Source organism: Tasmannia lanceolata, unplaced genomic scaffold, assembly GCF_043159265.1.
Source record: "Tasmannia lanceolata isolate RefF3 unplaced genomic scaffold, GAP_Taslan_0.1 ptg000013l, whole genome shotgun sequence".
Classification (NCBI taxonomy): domain Eukaryota; kingdom Viridiplantae; phylum Streptophyta; class Magnoliopsida; order Canellales; family Winteraceae; genus Tasmannia; species Tasmannia lanceolata.
In genome coordinates, this window is record NW_027518690.1 from 47,279,362 (window position 1) to 47,299,815 (window position 20,454).

At 39.5% G+C, this 20,454-nt stretch overlaps 1 long non-coding RNA gene, 1 other non-coding gene and 1 pseudogene across 2 annotated transcripts; 2 read left to right on the top strand and 1 right to left on the bottom strand.

Moving 5' to 3' along the window:
- Positions 1-3,591: 3,591 nt before the first annotated feature.
- LOC143890349 (U-box domain-containing protein 17 pseudogene) lies at positions 3,592-6,416 on the top strand (annotated as a pseudogene).
- Positions 6,417-8,141: 1,725 nt separating this feature from the next.
- LOC143890350 (uncharacterized) lies at positions 8,142-9,857 on the top strand. The gene is made up of 3 exons (XR_013255178.1): positions 8,142-8,758; positions 9,438-9,519; positions 9,661-9,857. It is a non-coding gene; the product is annotated as an uncharacterized LOC143890350 (long non-coding RNA).
- A 3,487-nt stretch (positions 9,858-13,344) lies between these two features.
- TRNAP-UGG (transfer RNA proline (anticodon UGG)) lies at positions 13,345-13,416 on the bottom strand. The gene has a single exon. It is a non-coding gene; the product is annotated as a tRNA-Pro (tRNA).
- Positions 13,417-20,454: the final 7,038 nt, after the last annotated feature.

Here is a 20,454-nt window from a genome sequence, read left to right on the forward strand (position 1 = left end):
ATTTTTGTTTAATATATTTTTATTATTTTATTTAATTTTAGTCCTGAAATTTGAAGCCAGTCAAATGAACTTCGACTGTTGCTTGATCATATAATAATGGAGCTTAGTATCTCAAAACTATGCGAAATCGGGTGATTAAGAAAATATTAATGGTCATGTTATAAATTATCTCTATCTATAAAGTATAAACAATGTGAATGGAGGCTTCTGATGCGGAAGAAGCCTTTAGTCTTACAAGACCTCTACAACAGTCATGGTTCACATTAATGAGGTTGCAATTTAATCAACTTACCTAATAAAATAAATAAATACAAGAAAAGAAAAAATGAAAAACAGCATCTATTAGAATCATGATCTTTAGATATGGATGAATGACTTCTAGATTAATTTTTGTTGAATGTTGATAGATTTGTTAATAAGGGAAAAAGCACAAGCCCAAGCGGTTCTGGGAAGAAATTTACAGGACAAGAGAGATAAGACAAGGACATATAAAAGACTAATCACAGGAGAAGAAAATAAAAAAGGAATTTCTAAAACCGCCCAAATCACTCCAGATAAACGATCCACCTCACTATTGACCACCTCACTATGACTTGTAGATTAATGGTCAGTTTGAAGGTTAGATAAGTCCTAGGTTGGAAAGGAAATGATATATTCGGCCCCTTATCTTCCCTGGGCCACCCTCTCTTAATGTAAAATTAAGGAGTAGTCTTACACACTAGAAGAGAGCAGCCTGTATGGGGGGGGGGGGGGGGGGGCAGGTTGGGTCGGGTTGAAGCCAACATAAAACCCAACCCGAAACTCTAAACCGTCAACCGGAACCGAACTCTCAACCCGATGAAGGCTAACCCGACCCAACTTGAAAAATTAATATCTCAACCCAAACCCAGACCTGACTTCCCAATTCGGGTCAGGTTGAGTAGGGTATGGTCATGGTCGGGTTGACAGGGTTATATTGATATCTATTCCTTTTAGGTTTTTATGTTCTAAAAAAACAAAACAGAAAAATGGTATTTGTTTTAAGGGCCATGATTTTTTCACCCCTGTAGGAGGGATGCGCCCCCTTTTAATATGATTTGACGTCAAAAAGCGTAAAAGTTGCCCACAATTCATGTTAAACGGGTACGCATACACCTAAACCTGAACCTGAACCCGACTCGGGTTCAACTTCCTCAATCAGAACCCGACCTGACTCAAATACAACCCAACCCATGATTTTTTTTCAGGTTGAACCTGACCCAAGTTGCATCCCTAGTAGTCTTGGGAATAAAAGGGGGCGAGTATATCAATTCCCTTGAAAAACGTTTAAAAGAAAATAACTGGTAAAAACGTTTAAAAGAAAATCCGTTGATCTGAATGGCAAGCAAATATCATGTGCTATAATTACCGTCATATGTTAAAGAATAATTCCTCTGGTCCACTCATAGGACACGTTTGAAGCCGCTAAAAATCATAAAACAAAAAGGGAGATGATATTTTCACTCGCATTCGCTCCCTTTTAGCGTGATTTTACGTCAAAAATCGTTAATGTTGCCCACTGTTCACGTTATAAGGGGGCGAATGCGTACTGCAGAGGGGTGAAAATATTGTCTCCCGACAAAAAACTCTACTCAAAATCTGATCAACTCTGTCACTACTCATCCTCATCTCATTCCGCCCTCTCAAATTTCTCTCCTCCCACCAGAAAAAACCCCTCTGTCATCACTTGGAGACATTATGTAGGGCAGTGATAAATCGAACCCCTAATATCTTAAATTGAACCCAATCTCTCTCTCTAAGCACTGCCCTATATGGGGGCCGATTTATCACTCCCCTTCCTTACCGAGAAAAAAAAAATCTTGTCTGTGAGACATGTCCATAGAGAAATACAGAATCCCATTAATTGGCACCAGGCATAGGGGCCCACCAACATTACTTGAGCTGATTTCTTCGCTGGGTGAGACTTGAGAGGTGTTTTAGAGACTCAAGAGCCCTTAGCTGTACATATTTCAATGAAACGTAACTCTCGTCTTTTAATTCAAAAATATGACTAGAAAAATGAGACGGGATGGTGCCACCATATTCTAGATCTTGACCTCAAGATATGCTTATATTAATTTTACACCACGGGCATGTTTGGCTACAATGATTTTTTTTTTAACGTTAAGCTGGTGTCCCCAAGTGGTGAGTGAGAGGTTTGGGGTGAAGTGTTTAAAAATCAGGAAACTAGTGTCTCCTAGAGGAGAAGTGGCTAAAAATAAGAAACCAAAAAACTCTACTCAAAATCCAATCGACATTATCATGATTTTTAGCCGCTCCTTACCTTCATCTCAATCAACCCTCTCAAATTTCTCTCCTCCTCCCACCCCCCTATCTCAGCACGGAGACACTAGTTTATCATGGAAAAACATTTCTTGGCTGCTAGACATGTTGGAGAGGAATTTTATTTTCATGATAAATCAGTGTCTCCAATTGGTGAGAGAGGTGTAGGGCAGTGGGAGAACGAGAGAGATTTAAGAGGGCATGATTGAGATGAACCTGAGCAGTGATGAAAAATCACGATTGAGAGGGCACGTTTGGCTACCATGATATTTTTTTCAGGATAAACTCTGCTCCAGGCGGAGAGAGACGAGTTTGGTGGGTGAAGTGGCTAAAAATCAAGAAATAAAATACAGAAAACTAGTGTCTCCAAGCAGTAAGAGGTAGCTAAAAATCAGAAAAAAAAAAAAAACACTCCTAAAAATCCTATCAATTTGTTCCTGATTTTTAGCTGCATCTCTCATCTCAATCGGCCCTCTCAAACGAAAAAAAATTATTCCTAGCAGCTATGGATTTTTTTTTCTTGATAAATCGAGTTATGTTTGGTTGTGTTGGGGGGGGGGGGCTCATGGGAAAGTAAAAGGTTCGTAAAACCAAGGAGCCGTGATAACGCTATTACCAAAAAACAAAAGCACGACAAACCCTCTCTCTCTCTCTCTCACACACACACAGCTAGGCTTTTGACTTTATTCAACCAGTACACGTCACTTACTTTTGCCCTGATTATGCGTTTGACGTGTCAGTCCCGTCATAAGTTGACTTCATACACGTGGCGGAATCCTGATGGCTTCAATCTACGGCCACCTGCCTGCAACGTGATTCCAAAGGCACTATCACTCAAAAGACCAAAACACCCCTCAGTAAAAAAAAAAAAAAAAAACGAACGTTGCAACCGTCTGTTTTTCCCGCGATTAACGGATAAGAAAGTAAGAAAGAAGAGAAGCTGATGTTTTTTCCACTGTTTTTTGTCGGATACTCAACAGCAGTCAATGAAAGTCCAGGATACATTTGGTAATTTTAGAGAATAATCCGTCCTTTTCCTAGTATAGTCATTAATTGCCTGTAGAAAGAACGAAATGGGAAGGACAATGATAAATTCGCACCCATTGTAGGATGATTCGCACCCTTCTAAAGAGAGTAAGTGGCGGACTTTAACGCTTTTTTAACGTCAATTCAGGTTAAAAGGGGTGCGAATTATTCTACAGGGAGTGCGAATTCATCATTGTCCAATGTGAATCTTAGATCGTCAAAATGGCCGTCATTGTCAAGGAGGTTTCCATGAAATTTCCGAAGAAAAATAGTGCAAGCAAAAGTTTCAGAAACGCGTTAATGGTTTTGTGGAAATCAGGTTGTGTGAGGAAAAATATTTAAGAGAAAGGTGACTTTTTTTTATAAAGGTTTGTGGTTTTTTATTTGCATAAGTTTCTTCAGCTGGTATAATTATCTGTGGATTTCAAGAGAGAGATTCAATCCAAGTTTTCAATAACTCAGATTTCTCAAAACCACAAAGCTAGGGTTTCAGAAACGCTCGAATTTCTCTTCAGATTTCATACAAAAATCCGGCCTAATCGGAAAGGAGATTTCTTTCAGAGATTACAGGTGATTTTGTTTCTCTGATTATTACTATTTCTGACTTTCTCCCAACAAAGGAGTCAAGAACACTAGTTTTCTTTCAAACAGTTTCAAATTCCCCATTCAGAAGACCTAGAAACCCTAATTCCCCACAAATAAAAGGAATTTTGGTACTAAGAAACCCTAGATTTCGATTTCTATGGCTACCGCTGCTATTTTTTCCTCTTTGCGAAGGAGAAGATCGCCTTCGATCGGAGCTTTTTTCGCTCCGATCGATCTCACCGATCTTGATCTCATTCAAACCCTAGCAGTTGTCTCTAGCGATCTGCTCTTATCTTCCTCAGATCTTTCAATCCCTTTCCAGCGCAGGAATTTCCACTCTCTGATCCGAAAAATCAAGATTTTGTTCGCGCTATTCGAATCTTTGAAGGATTCTGTGTTCCCCTTACCTTCTTCTGCAACTCTCTGCTTTAAAGAGCTCTATATACTCATCTATAGATCCAAGATTCTTCTCAATTACTGTTCGCAATCCAGCCGATTGTGGCTGCTCCTTCAGAATTCTACAGTTTCAGGCTATTTTCATGATCTGAACCAGGATATCTCGACGCTTCTTGATGCTTTTCCGCTGAAAGAGCTTAACCTAATGCCAGATATTAGAGAGTTAGTGGAGCTTCTTCAGAAGCAATTGATTCGAGCTAAGCTATTCATTGAGCCTCGTGACGAGAAGCTTAGGCTCCAGCTCTTCTCATTTCTCGAAGAATTCGAGAAAGGACTGGTTCCTGATTGTATGGAACTTAGTTTGCTTTTCGTTGATGGTTTGGGGGTCCAGGATGCGGGTTCTTGCAGAGCCGAGATTGATTACCTTGAAGAGCAGATTTATAACCAGGAAGAAGACGTCGAACCTACGATTTCAGTTGTTAATGGCATGATCGCCCTCACTAGGTACTGTAGATTCTTGCTATTTGGATTTGAAGAGGAGGGAGAAGTAACAAATTCAGGAAATTGTAAGAAGAAAAAGAGTCTAATTTGCCAAGAAATCGGGGAAACGTTTGTTACGATTCCTAAGGACTTCTGCTGCCCGATCTCTCTTGATTTGATGAGAGATCCTGTGATCATTTCGACGGGGCAGACCTACGATCGAGTTTGGATTGCTCGTTGGATGGAAGAAGGACATTGCAGCTGCCCCAAGACCGGGCAGATGCTCGACCATACGCATATGATTCCCAATCGAGCTCTCCGCACCTTGATCTCCCAATGGTGTTCTGCACATGGAATCCCCTTTGATCCCCCAGAGAGTACTGATGCCTCCACAGAGATCCTTCCCCCTGCAGCTACTAAGGCTGCGATCGAAGCGAACAGAGCAACTGCAATGCTTCTTGTTGGGCAATTGGCAAATGGGTCACAGGAGAGGAAAGCGATTGCTGCTCGTGAACTCAGATTTCTAGCGAAAAGAGGGAAGGAGAACCGTGTCTGCATTGCAGAAGCCGGTGCAATCCCCCTTCTCCGACAATTACTCTCATCATCAAACCCAATTGCGCAGGAGAATTCTGTGACTGCACTCCTCAATCTATCAATTCTTGAGCAGAATAAGAGCCTAATTATGGAGGAAGAAGGGTGTTTGGAAGCAATTGTCGGAGTGTTGAGGAATGGAGTAACAGTGGAGGCAAGGGAGAATGCAGCGGCGACATTGTTCAGCCTCTCTGCAGTTCATGGATACAAGAAGAGAATTACAGATGAGGAGGGTGCAGTGACAGCACTTGCAGGGCTGTTGAGATGGGGGAGCCCGAGGGGGAAGAAGGACGCAGTGACCGCACTGTTCAATCTTTCAACACATGCAGAGAATTGTGAGAGGATGGTGGAGACGGGGGCGGTTTCGGCTCTGGTGAGTGCGTTGGGAACAGAGGGTGTGGCAGAGGACGCGGCAGGGGCGTTGGCATTGCTGGTGAGACAGGGGGTTGGTGTGGAGGCAATTGGGAAGGAGGACGATGTCGTGGTGGGATTAGTTGGGCTGATGAGGTGGGGAACACCAAGGGGGAAGGAGAATGCAGTTGCGGCATTGCTCGAGCTCTGTCGAAGCGGTGGATCGAGTGTGATTGAGCGGGTGGTGAGGGCACCAGCAATGGCTGGGTTGCTGCAAACAGTATTATTTACGGGCACCAAACGGGCGAGACGGAAGGCAGCTTCGCTGGCGCGAGTGTGCCAGCGGTGTGAGGCTGCAACCGTGCATATGGGCGGATGGGTTGAGTATGGATATTATTCAAGCAGTTCAGCAGCACAGATGAATTTTGGTGGCGATGTTTCAGTGCAGGTTTCCATATCGGTGCCAGTTCTCTAGTGTTTGCTATCTTTCGCTAAATGTTGTAATTTTCTTTGATTTTTACTTTTGTTAAAGTTATTCAGAGATTCGTTCATTGATGTGGGAGGGTGAGATAGGAAGTAAAGAAAATGAATGCAATACCTGTGTTTAAGAAAGAATACATACTGTTAACTTGAAAAGAAAGGGGGAGACCGGTTTGTTTTCCTGTTCAAAGTGCTAGAATTATAAACCAGGGTGTAGGGTGAATACGGTATTACAATTACTATATATGCATACATATTCTATGAATATAATATTCATAGTTAAACAGTGCCCTGACACGATTCATGCTGAAAATAATGTGGTTTTGTGACACTTTCTGAGGTAAAATGGAGATGGTCAAAATCGACCCATTTTTTTGAAGAGATGGTTTTTATAAAATGCTGCATTTGGATGGAACAACACCCGGATTTAACTATCTATGAGCATTGTTTTATGATCAGAAATTCGCATGTTGGAAATCAATGCCCAAGGCTGTGATTGGTAAAATCTGGATTGGCAAATCAATACGGGCTCGTGCTTGACTTTCCGTCTCTCTCTCTTAAATCCTTGCATAGAAGGCCTCCATTTCTCTTGCTCAACACCCTATGAGGCCTCCAGTAGCTTGTCGCTGGCATCTCCTCCCTCTCACACAAAGGTAACATACCTATTTCTAATGGGTTTCCAGTTTCTTGCAACTAAATAGAAGCTGAACCTATGGATCTAGTGAAGATGTATAGGTTTCTCACTAGGTCTAGTGCGTGCCTTGTTGGATTTGGTTTCTTGTGCTCTAGGACTGAATGGGACTTTTTTTTTTTTTTTTTTTTCCATGTTATTTTTGTTCTATTTCCATGTTGTTGAGATGGTTTTGAGCATTAACCCTGTGATAGGTTGCGATGGGAGTAGCATTTTTGTATCTGGGTCTTGCTCTTGAATTTGGGTATGAAATAAGGTTATAAATATAGGGGGTTTTGATTTGTGGAAGTAAAAAAATTGGTTTTACTTTGGAATTTCGTAAACTAAATTTAAAGACAAGTTGGGTTTTTTAGCCATCTATTATTGTAGATTATTTTCTTGTTTTATTCTTTCTTTGAGTCTGTTGATTTGAGAAATACTATAGAGATAAGGTAATCTAGGTTTTTGAGCTTGTTTTCTAGAGGGTTTGTGCCTATATGGGTTATGGGATGAATGATAATTTATTGATTGCTTTTTTGTTTCTAGAAGTTTTTATAAAGAAGCTTTTACTTGTCTTGAGATTCTAAGTAGATTTTCCTTAGACTTCTAATCTGAAAATTTATTTTATATTTCTTGTGCGTAATCTCTTTTCTTATTGGGATTTTGGGTGGGAAATTAATAAGCTTTCTATGAATGCATATGCTTAGGCAAGTTGTGCTTTCTATCGTTGGCTTGAACGTTGTAGAATTGCTTTTTCTTTATTGTTGTTGGTTTTTATGATATGCGGACGTAGAAGCTGATTTGCACAAGTAGAGAGATGGGCTTGAGGTTATCCTCAGCTTGTTTATAAGATAAGATTTGAGTTTATTTGGTTTTGAGATGAGGAAAGTTGTTTGATACTGGGAATTTACTTGTTGCGTATGAGTTTCTGATAATAGATGTATAAATAAACTTTAGTGTCTTAAATTTCTAAATTTTGTATGTTGATTTTTGATGTAGCTTTAGGGAAATGTTATCGGCAGTTCAGTACTACTGTATTTTGATGAGGGCAATCCTCACTTTATTAAAAGTATGGTATGGCCCGCACCATAAGATGATCCAAACCGTCCATAAGATGGGCCACAGCCTAAACAGGTTGTGCCTCAAAACTCATTTCCATAGGTTGATCCTAACCCTCCGATCTAGAGGGTTAGGATCAACCCTCTAACATTCAAATTGGAGGGTTAGGATCAACCTATGGAAATGAGTTTTGAGGCACTAGCCCATCTAATGGAAGGTTTGGATCATCCTATGGTGCGGGCCATACCGTACTTTTAATAAGGTGAGAGTGCCCTCATCAAAATTCAATAGTGCTGGCTTGAATTTCGAAGGATTTTTTAATAGATTAGTTGATTTGTGAAGTAGAGTTATGGAAGTTAGGTTCATCAGCATGCTTGTAAGATGGCTGTGTTTTTAACTAGGTTTTGGGATGAAGTTGTCTAAGTAGAGCAATCAATATATTTGTTCACGAACGCTCACGCACACACCCACATGTGCTCACACTTACAAAAACAAAAACAAACAAATAAACAAAGTCATACTCTCAAGTTTTGGTTTCATATTTCGTTCTTTCACATTATTTGTTCTTGTTTTAAAAATTGTTTTTAATTTATTGGGATTTGTGTGAGAGTTTCTCTGAATTAGAATCACAGACAAAATATTTCCTTGGAACTTTGAAATATTTTCTCATTTTTCCTTTCTTTAAAAGCGTAAATACTGTCGTCATTAATCATGTTTCTAAGATGCCATTGGGTTTATTTCAAAAACAGAAGAAGATGCCATTCGGTTCGGTTTCGGATCGGTTCCGGTTCGGTTCGGCCAATTTTGCCACCCCTAATGGTAATGCTTCTATTTGTTTGTTCCTCTAGCAGATTTCAGAGTCCTCCCAGCCAAATCCCTATTTTAGCCTGTCCTTACAACAATCTAGAAGTGGTTGAATTCAAGAAAAGCAACTTGTAGATATTGTTTTATATATTATTCTAATTAACAATTCTTTCTTGAATATATTAATTTCATGTATTTTGTTAGACAATATTTATGCGAGTAGCAGTCAAAGTGGTTGAGGGGAAGACCCTTTGATTTGAGTTGTTTATTTTTTCAAATTTAAAATTTACTCCATGAAAATGTGAGGGTCTGTTCATTGGAGGAGTTTATTTGGAGTTGTGAATTCATTGGAAAGTATGGGTCAAAATCCTAGATGGCAGACAAGGGAAGAAGGAGACAGTCCCGTTGTTTTCTGATTTCTCACCCCCCTTCCAAGAGAGTAGGAGATAGTTCTAAATTCAGGTTTTAGAAATTTCTAGATGGGGGAGAGATTTCTGAAACCTGGATTTCTTACCTAAAATCGAGGATAATGGATTGTAAAATCCAGAATTTTACACCACTTTCAAACTAAAACCTGGATTCGATTTATTCAAACAGCCCTTAAAAATTGTGGAATTGCCTTACGCAAGCTATCTTAATGCTGACAATTGTGGAATTGACTTACGCTCGGCACTTGATATTTTTTTTTTGACAGGTAGGAAGGGATTGAGACTCCAACCTCAAGGTTGAAAACCAAAGCCTCCCAAAATGCATGAACTAAAATTATTCTTACACAGGTAGGGATCCAAGACGAATTCCATAGATAGATTGGAAAGTGTTCTTTTTTCTGTGAGCTCAATTCCCACTCTCTTGTAGGATTGGCTGGAATTTTGCTAGGAGGGAATTGAACCTTTTTTGCCCTTTTTGTAATAATGCAGGTGGATTTATATGCATGAATTCCCACTGGAGAATAGCTTGGCCATCTTTGTGTATTTCCGTCTTATTTACCTCATTCTGTCAAATTATAGCAATCTATCTTTGTGCCTCTTGAAGCCAATTTTATCAATATTTTCTCTGAAAACTCTTCTGTAAGTCACTTCCATGTTATCTTTTACTTTATTAATGGGGAGATGATCTTTGCACGCATTTATTTCTGATTAATTTGAACCCATTTGTTTGATCCTGTAAAAACCTGTGTCTATTTTGATTTTCTTTTCATTGTCTGTTGTATACTTGTATTCCCTATTGGGGTTCCACGCAAAAGCAAAATAGTCCCACATCGGTAAAGTGGGATGGATGGGGATGGGTTATAAGGGAATGGGCACCCGCCCTCTAATGACTAGCTTTTAAGGGTGAGTTTTACCCGGTTAAGTTCCCAACAAATGGTATTAGAGCTCAAGGCCTGGTAACCCCTATTTGCCTCCAAGGGTGGGAATGTCCCTTGGGGAAGATCTCGGAAACCCCAGTGTAGGATATCGTGGTTCCCACGTTGCTACCGCGTGGAGGGGCAAGATTGTCCACATCGCTTCCGCATGGAGGGGGAGATTGTCGGGGTTCCCTGCAAAAGCAAAATAGCCCCACATCGGTATAGTGAGATGGATGGGGATGGGTTATAAGGGAATGGGCACCCTCCCTCTAACGCCTAGCTTTTTGGCTCATATTACCATCTACAGCATCATTCTCATCTCACCATATTATATGACCTTATCTGACTACTGTGATGCCTTGAAGATTTGAAACCAAATGGGGCATGTTAGGCCCTGTTTGTTTTGAATCCAATAATTAGTTTTGGACTTAATCTATTCACAATTTTTTTTTCAAAAAAAAGCAGTGCCTAAAACACCATTTTTGGCTTTCAAAGTCCAAAGAATTAGTGGGGCCAGTTGGGCCGGAGAGAGAGGTGGTCCATTTGTACTTTCACCTGCTACTTCTGTATGTTCTTAGAAAATACCGAATCCCCCTGGGCTTACCCGATGCGCGTGGTTTACGGGTGATTGCGCGCATCCGAAGGAATTAGTCCCACTCTACAAAGTGGGGTGGGGATATCCTACGTCATAAAAAAGAAAAAAAAAAAAAATACATGTACGCTACATTTGCCATATAGGAAGGCCCAAGGTCAAGAAGTCAATGGCCTTTTCCCCTTCCTATAAAACCCACGTTCTCAAAATTTGGCCATAATTAAGCAAACATTTTTCAAAGAAGGGGTACTTTCGCACCTAAATAATGCATCAAAGGAATTACTAAGATCACAACCTAAACTCAATAAACATGTCCAAAAGACATTTTCCCGGATCCTCTTTCAAACCACAATGACCAAAACTCCCTTAGCTGTTGAGGTGCAACTCGGGTTGGGTTTTCCAAAACCCTACCCTACCCGAGAATTATCTCGGGTCGGGTTTTCATTTTTTAGCATAAGGTAGTGACTAATTTTAAAGATTGTAGAAAAAAACAAATCTTCACACCAAAAATCTCTACTATCAAGTGTATAAATTTAAGGACACTCTATTTTCACATGACAAACATGATCGCTTTAATGAAAACAATTGTATCAATATATTGGGAAATAATTTTCTATGTTATTCAAGAGATATTTAAGAAAGCCACAGTACACCCATATGAGTCGGGTTCGGTTTCGGGTTTTTTTTCCCTTTAAACCCGGCCCTACCCAAGATTGAGTTGGGTTTTCCAATTTAAAACTCCACCCTACCCAAGACCCATGATTTCTAAACCTGACCCATGTAATTTTCGGGTAGGGTCGATGCGGGTTGGGTAAAACCCGACCCAAGTTACAACCCTAGTTAGCCGTTTTAAATGACCAAGATGCTCTCGTATCGAATAATCACGCTTAATGAAGAGAAAAGAGTTCCTACTCCCTAGAGTAGATAACTTATCTACTCCTTAGGCTTAAAATACAGTAGGGGCCACATTGTTTGGGTGATGCAAACCATTCATTTGATGGGCCCTCACATAGAAAGGGTGTGCCCAAAAATCAGCTCTGATCATCCCAACCCTTTGAATTGTGGAGGTAAAAATGGGCGGGTACAAACCATCACAAATCTGTCCATTTTTGACTCCACAGTTCGAAGTGTTAGGATGATCCCATAGAGTTGATCTTTGGGGCATTCCCTATCTATGTGAGGGCCCATCAAATGAATGGTTTGCATCACCCAAAAAATGTGGCCCCTACTGTATTTTAAGCCTAGGGAGTAGATAAGTTGTCTATTCTAGGGAATAGGAACTCTCCACACCTCATTAAATTCATTTCCAAAGACATCATTTTCGTAGTTTCATGTTCTCCCCGGTGCCCTCACTGTGTAGCTCTAAAACAGATGTTCCCTTTTGCATTTCTCGTGGAATCCAGCCAAGCCAACAGCAAGCTCACATTCTTCACTACAGAGAAATAAGAGAGAAGGAAAAGAGAAAAGCCCAACACTTTCCTTCTTTTTCTCAATTTCAAGGGAAAGGAGAAGGTTGTCATCTCTCGCCACTGTTTCTACGATGTCTGCTTACAGAGCTGAAGATGATTACGGCTACCTTTTTAAGGGGGTTTTGATCGGAGATTCGGGTGTGGGTAAGGCGAATTTGCTCTCACAAGTCACTAGAAACGAGTTCAGTCTCGAGTCCAAGTCCACCATCAAGGTCGAGTTTGCTACCAAGAGCTTGAACCTCGATGGAAAGATCATCAAAGCTCAAATTTGGGACACGGCAGGCCAATAGAGGTGATCTTTTCAAAACCCATCCGTCTTTCTGTTTTTTTATTTGGGTTTATGAAATCTCAGTGAATTGGGTTGGATGTTTTTTTTTTTTTTTGTGGTTAGATTTGTTGGGGTTCCACGTGAAAGCAAAGGATCCCAAATTGGTAAAGTGAAAGGATGTGGACATGCTTATAAGGATTCAGGCACCCTCCCCTTGATGGTTAGCTTTTACTTAAGGGCTAACTTTTAAGGGTGAGTTATGCCCGGGTCCCAACAAGTGGTTCTGGCTTGTGCTTCTTAGCAGCCATCTAGCATTGGGTGTATTGGGACCTAGAAATATTCTCTGATGAACGTACGGAAAAACCCTCTTTTGATTTGCCCAAGATCTTTGGAATTCATTTATTTCTCTCAGGGGTGGGAGCATCTAGGGATGGAAAAATCTCATGTTGCCGCCCACGTTGCACTGTGTGGATGGGCGAGATTGGGGCGAGATTGTCCATGCTGCTTCCACGTGGGGGGTAGATTGTTGGGGGTTTCACGTGAAAGCAAAGGATCCATCTCGGAAACCCCAGTGTAGTATCTCATGGTTTCCACGTTGCCGCTTCGTGGAAGGGGATTGTTGGGGTTCCACACAAAATCAAGAATCCCACATCGGAAAGTTAAAAGGGACGAGGATGGGTTACATCTTACGGTTAAAGCGGACAAGTTTAGCAGAGAACAAAAACCTAAATAAATTGACTAATTTGAGCTTCCACGAGTTAATAGGCTGGCTTTGCAACCTTTTTTTAAGGTTAGTAACAAGGCAGAGGGGCAATGAATCCTTTTTGCGAAAACAAATGGGCACCGTTCATTGGAGCCACGTCCGCTAAAATACAAAGGACAAATCAAATGGTAACTTTGTTAAAACTCTTCTAGAAAATATAAAAAGGGGCATTCCGAGAATTGAACTCGGGACCTCTCGCACCCAAAGCGAGAATCATACCACTAGACCAAATGCCCAATATATGTTTGATAAGTTGGTTGTTTTTCAAACAATGAAACAATAATTAATCTTTATTAGTATATTAAATTGACAAGTTGGAAGAGATAATCCTACTTTACCAACCCCAATGAATTGGGATTTTCCTACTGGGCAGGTCATTTCGGGGCAAGCAGATCATTTATCATAAAGAGGATGAGCTTCAAGAGAATGATTCGGAATGATTCCAATAAGGGCACCCTTGCGGCTATTTTTTGCATGGGCGCCCTTTTGCTCAACATTCCCCCATATCTAGAGTCTAAAAATGAACCTCAGGTCCAACGCATAGTCCATGTTTGGTAACCATGAATTTTTTTTTCATGGAATATTAGTTTACCAAGTGTTTAGAGAGGAATAGAGAGAGAGTAGGAGAGGGATAGAATTGAGAGGGCGTGAATGAGGGTATTCCAGCTCGATGATCAGACCATCTGCGTGCCCAGTGCATTTGGGTTGCACTCATGGTTTTAAATTTTGTCCGAAATCCAAGCTTTTGGTCGAATTTCTCATTTCGGCTGGGATTGAAACCAAAATTTCGAGAAATTCAATTTTTTTTAAAAAAATTTATTTTTCCAAAATTTCGGCAAAAATTTGGTAAATAATAATATATTACTTTTTTTTGTACCGGATTTCGTCCGAAATTTCGGTTTCGCCAGAGCCGAAATTTAAACCGAAACCGAAATTTAAATACACGGCTGCACTATAGTACGACCCGAAAATTACAATAGCATTCCTCTTATCTAAAATACCAGTTTTTATATGTCATTCAGCTGTGCGTTTTTTTAAAAATACAGTGGGGCCCACATAGTTTGATGATCCAAACCACTCATTTGTTGAGCCCGAACGTAACTAGGTTGTGGCACACCTAAACTTAGAATTTGGTCATCAAATTAAGGACATAGCAGATATCCCAATTATCCCAAACAAACAAAGAATCGCATAATAAGAGAATTGGAAATGCCACTAACAACCCAAAGCAATACCATAAACAAAACATGGAAAGTGCAGGAGAATGACAGGGCAGTTCTCCTTTGGCAAGAGGATTCATACGTGTACTGCAGTGGCCTGCATTGTTGGCACGTGCAGCCTGTTGCCGAGGAGAACTACAGTGTGATTCCCCTTCGCACACGTGCCGCCCACGGCACACCATACTTGAGAATTTTATGTGCAATATGAAGTTCTCATATAGCTTGTTTTGAATAATGGATATGCTTGTATGCCTTTGTATATGCTGAGAACATCCACAGGAGCTTCCCTCTCTGCTTTCCTGGTGGCATATCTAGTAAAATTCGGATATCTTACCCTCCATATACACCATATGTTGTACTACCCTACATGAAAGGCTACTGATATTGGCACTACTATTTTTTTTTTAATAATTTCTCAAACTCGGCTTGTGTTTTCCTTTTAATTAGCTTTTGAGAGCTTTTTGGGAACTCTAATAAACTCTGACAACTGTTCCCAAAAAGGAAAGACAATGTGAGTTTGTGCAATTATTAAAACAAGGTAATGCCAATATTATTAGTTTTTTTTTTTCCTAACTTTTCGCAAAAGCGGTACGTAGCCCTAGTAATTAAGGGGAAATGGTAAATGCACCCCTTTCTTCACGTCAGTAGAATTCAAAGGATTTGATTGCCACGTATCCCTCCCCCCCCCCCCCCCCCCCCCGCGTAAAAGGGCCCATGGGGCAATCGTGCAAATATTGTGGGTTCAGTATTACTAATCCAGATATTAGGGACTGCAAATCTAGCAGCGTCCTTTACGTGGGAGGGGCCTAGTTTGGGGTTCGGTACTACTAATCCAGATACTAGGGATTGTACATCTAGCGCCCTTTATGTGAGAGGGGCTGATTTAACATGGTTTTAAATTTACCAAAATCGCATATACCCGAGACGGTACAATATTTCGACCGAAAATTTGAAATTTCATTTATCCCGAAATTTAAGGATTTTACGCAATAATCTTGATTTTTATTCATTATTTAATACTATCCCGAAATTTCAGCTGAAATTACTAAAATTTTAGCCAAAATTTTGTACAAGATAAAATATGAGTTTATTTGATTTGGTCGGATTTCGGCCGAAATTTCGGATTCGGAGAGGTCCGAAACCGGTACCGAAACCCAAATTTAAAACCATGCTCCTTACCACTTGAACTTATATGAGAGGGGCAGCAATGGTAGGGCGTGAGAGGGCCCATCACGCTTTGAACTAAAACCAATGGTAGGTGGTTGGACATCTGACTGCTGAGGAAAAAGCTTAGTTTATGCAATTTTTCCTGGACCAGCAACCTAACACATGAAAAATTCAGTAAAAATGAAGAAAAACTTTGTTTCCATAAACCATCTATAGGAGGGAAACAACCAAACAGGGCATAAGTTTTGATGTATTTGTTTCTCTTCTTGCTCTGTGGAGTTCAGTTTAGAGGTTGCAAAAATGAAGAGAGTGAATGGAGGGAGAAAGATGACCAGTATATTTCATCCACCTTTCATACACATACTCACAAAAAGAAGGGTTCTATTGTTGTAGAATTTCATGGTGCATATCCACCATAATTCTTAACATTTTTTGTTGCATTTTTTTTTTGTATGTTCTTCTAAATTGATTGATTAGGGTTTCTCTATGGCACATTAGGTTCTTATTCACACACAAAAACTAGAGAATCATTATTCTGTATGTAGAAAGAAAATCTTTTAGGAACCAAATAGGAAAATGATAGCCGTTTTAGTGGCACTTCTCTAATTACACTTTCTAGTTGTTGAAGGTAACAATTCTCCAATAGCTATTAGTAACCAGTGGTAAAATTGTTTAATAAATTGAAAAGTGCAATTATCAAAAAGTGAGAAGGTGGCTATCATGTCCCAACAAATATCTCTAGTCCGTTAATCTAATCTGTCAAGAACCAAAAACAAACACTCCAATCATAGACACCCCAGATTTTTTTATTTTATTTTATTTTTCTTAAATATTGGTTTTACCAGTCTTTTTCTGTACACTCGTTGAATTAAATCTAACATCAATGAAAATGTGCTTTGGATGTTTTATCTAGCTACTCATTGGATGGTTTCTGATGCTTTCCAAGAAGGGTTTTTTTTTTTCATATCTTTGCCAGATGAGATGAGAAATTCTAAAGAAGGAGAATAGTATATTAGAGTATTAGAGCTGTATTGAAATAGGGAAATGTTATCCGCACTACCGTATTTTGATGAGGACACTCCTCACTTAATTAAAAGTACGGTATGGCCCCCACCATAGGATGATCCAAACCGTCCATTAGATGGGCCACAGCCTAAATAGGTTGTGTCCCAAAAAGCATTTCCAAAAACTGTCCATTAGATGGGCCATATGCCTTTTGGGACACAACCTATTTAGGCTGTGACCCATCTAATGGACGGTTTGGATCATCCTATGGTGGGGGCCATACCGTACTCTTAATTAAGTGAGGAGTGCCCTCATCAAAATGCAGTAGTGTGGATAACATTTCCTTGAAATATTAGAGTTGTAATAAAATATTTCAATACAACTCTAGTACTCTCATACAAAAAGAATAAAGAAAAGCAAAAACACCCATTTTGATATAAAATAATACGATGTATATTCCAATTTTAGTGTTTAAGACACATCATATTATCTTATGTTGGGTATCATGATGTATAGAACTGAAATGAGAGAGGCTATTTGCTTAAAGAATAGGAAGAAAGTGGAAGTCATGGAGAACAGTGGTTTTGCATACCAACAAACCAATTAAGTAATCTTGGGATAAACTTACCATGTTTTTTCATTACGTACCTCTCTTAATACATGCATCTTTTCTGTTAGGCGGAAAAATATGGCAAACCAATCTTCAATAGGTTAGAAGCAAGCTAAAAAATATGAGAAGAGAAACCAGTAAAACAATCAAAATATTAAGAGGAGGGGGTAATAAAAGTTCTCCAACACAAGCATATCTACCCCAGAGTGAGCCAAACAAATATAGCCTCATTGTTTGCAGAATGCCCCTCAACATGGTCCAATACCGGAATCGCTTCAGCAAACATCCATATGTAACTCATCCCTGCTTCAATCCACCAAATCAGATTAAGTGACTACCCTTCGTAATTGTAATTAGTAAGCCAAATGTTGGCTAGCAAACCTTGCACCTCCGCTTCATTAGCATCCTTACCAATTTTACAAGAGTATGCCTATTGAGTTCTATTATCCATACTACAAAGGAAACTCCCAATACCAGTTAGACGCAGATTAATTACTCATATTGGATGTATAGAAACTCAATTTAACAAATCCAATGGGAGTGAAGAATAACTAGGAGACCTCTTCAAAGCAGAAATCCTACTCAAAGAGACTTCTACCAAGGTGTTGGAATGAAACCAACTGATGGGAATTACAGAGATGTAAGACAAGTGCAAAAATGCAAAGATGAGAGAATGGAGAGAGAGGGCTCTTAGACTTTCTTCCAATTAAGAAAACTTATGTGCAACAATGGCAGATATGGAGGTATATACGAATGAACCAAATGGGGAAGATGAGGTTGTTCTTATAGAAGATTCATACAGCCTTTCATCATGGCCGTTTGGCCATCACGTCCTTTTAACATGGCTATTCAAATAGCCTTCATACCCCTCTAACACCGTTTCAAACAAACGGATATATGACTGTTCATTCAGTTACATCTCCCACCCTGCCATTGTCTCACCTGCCCTCATCCTTAGGTGTGATACACCTAATGACGCCCCCATGCCAAATTATAAACTAACGTGGCAGAACATCAATACCATTTCTCATTAATGCACGTGCTCATGCATGCGACAATAAGAGTTCAAAAAAATCTTATTTTTTAAATCCTTATGGATGATTGTTTGGTTACATCACGAATGGTCATAGGTGAGAAGCAATCGTGGTGGCTAGTTAGCCTTTGTTTGAAAATCTGCGACGAAATTTCGTTGTATGGCAAATCCGCAATGGAAGGGTATAACCCTTATTGTAGGTGAAATCCCTATGGAGGATCGTATTACGATCAGAAAAACACAATGAATTGTGTGGTGAAATCGTGATGTATGATCAATTGGCAAGTTAGCCTTTGATTAATAAGAAACAATGAATGGGCAAATAACCTTCGTTGGGGATCCAAAGATTAACGAATGGGCAAATAACCTTCGTTGGGGGATCCAAAGACAATGAACGGGCAAATAACCTTCATTAGAAGATAAATTCCTGATATAAGATCAGGTGATCATCTGCTCTATGTTTTATAGATGTGACGAATGGGTAAATAACCTTCGTCGAGAGATATTTTCTCATCATCATTTGCATAAACATACTTTCATGCATGGTTTTATCTATATGAACCCTAGTTATTTCAGGTTGAGGTGTACTCAAAGGAGTTTTAGTGTCCTAACTAGCAGAATCTTTTTCTTTAGTTATTTCAAATAACTCTATTAATTTGCTAGGATTTCTTATATCTAGGGACTTTTCTAGGAAATGAGCATCTCTGCTCTCAATTACTCCCATCGATCCATCGTCATGATGAATCACAAATCTACAACCCTTAGAATTCTTAGGGTATCCTATGAACGTGCACTTAATAGTTTTAATACTTAGCTTATCCCTGTTTTGACTAGGAACTAGCACATGAGCACCAGAGCCCCAAACTCTCAAGTTACTTAAATTAGGTTTAAAACCTCTCCAGAGTTCATAAGGTGTCACTTTTATAGCCTTAGTTGGAACTCTATTTAAGATATACATTGTTATTGATAAAGCTTCACCCCAAAAATTTGTGTTAAGATTTGAATGGCTTAACATAGAACTAACCATATCCATTAAGGTTCTATTTCTTCTTTCAGCTACACCATTCTGTTGCGGTGTATACGGTATTGTGGTTTGATGTATTGTTCCACATTCCCTACAGAATTCGTTGAATAGTTCTGAACAATACTCACCACCTCTATCTGTTCTACGGATTTTAATTTGTCTACCTAATTGGTTTTCCACTCCTTTTTGTTTTCTTTAAAGATATCTAATGCATCTGATTTCTTTCGTATTAGATAAACATATCCATATCTTGAGTAGTCATCTATAAATGTTATAAAGTACTCAATTCTTCTATGGGTTTTTACATTTAAGGGACCACAAATGTCTGAATGTATAATTCCTAAGAGTTCAGATGATTTTTGCCCCTTTGGAAAGGGTTTTCTAGTCATCTTTCCACTCAAACATGGTTCACATGTAGAATATTCTATTTCCATTTGAGGAATTAAACCATTCCCAGACATTCTTTTCATCTTATCTTTGTTTATGTGTCCTAATCTCATTTCCCATATAAAGGGATTAACTACATTAAAAGACACATCAAAATACTTAGAAGAAGAAACACTTTTATTGATAGTTCCAGAAGATACATTTAACTTATACAACCCATCAACTTTCTTTCCCCAGAACAAGACTTTTCCATGCTTTCCAATGGAGACCTTGTCTAACAGGAAACGAACTTCAAAACCATGTTTGTCCAATCGAGATACAGAGAGAAGGTCCCGTCTTATAGACGGAGCATACTATACATCAGAGACAAGGAGACTATTCTGTCCAGGTATCTTCAAATGGAGTGTTCCCACTCCTCTCACATCACAGTAAGTGTCATTACCCATGAAGATACGATGATCACCAGTTTTCATTTCCTTCATCTCTATGAAGTTCTCTCTGCTTCTAGCCACATGCCAAGTGCAACCTGAATCAATCCACCAAACACAGTCGTCTTCATCTGCCAGAAGGGATTCAGAAACCACGCAGGCAATGTCTTTGGACTCATTTTCACTTTTATTTGTTTTCTTGTTGCGGCAGTCAATTTTACGGTGTCCAGGTTTGCCACAATTGAAGCAGTTTCCCTTAAAGTTCTTATTTTTCTTGGATTTGTTCTTTCTAGGTTTGAGTTTTTCCTTCCCTTTTCTCTTTTTAAAGTTGTTTACTTGGGGCTTGTTATTTTCTGAAGAAGATGGGACAACTATCATTGCTTCCGACTGTTTTCTCTTA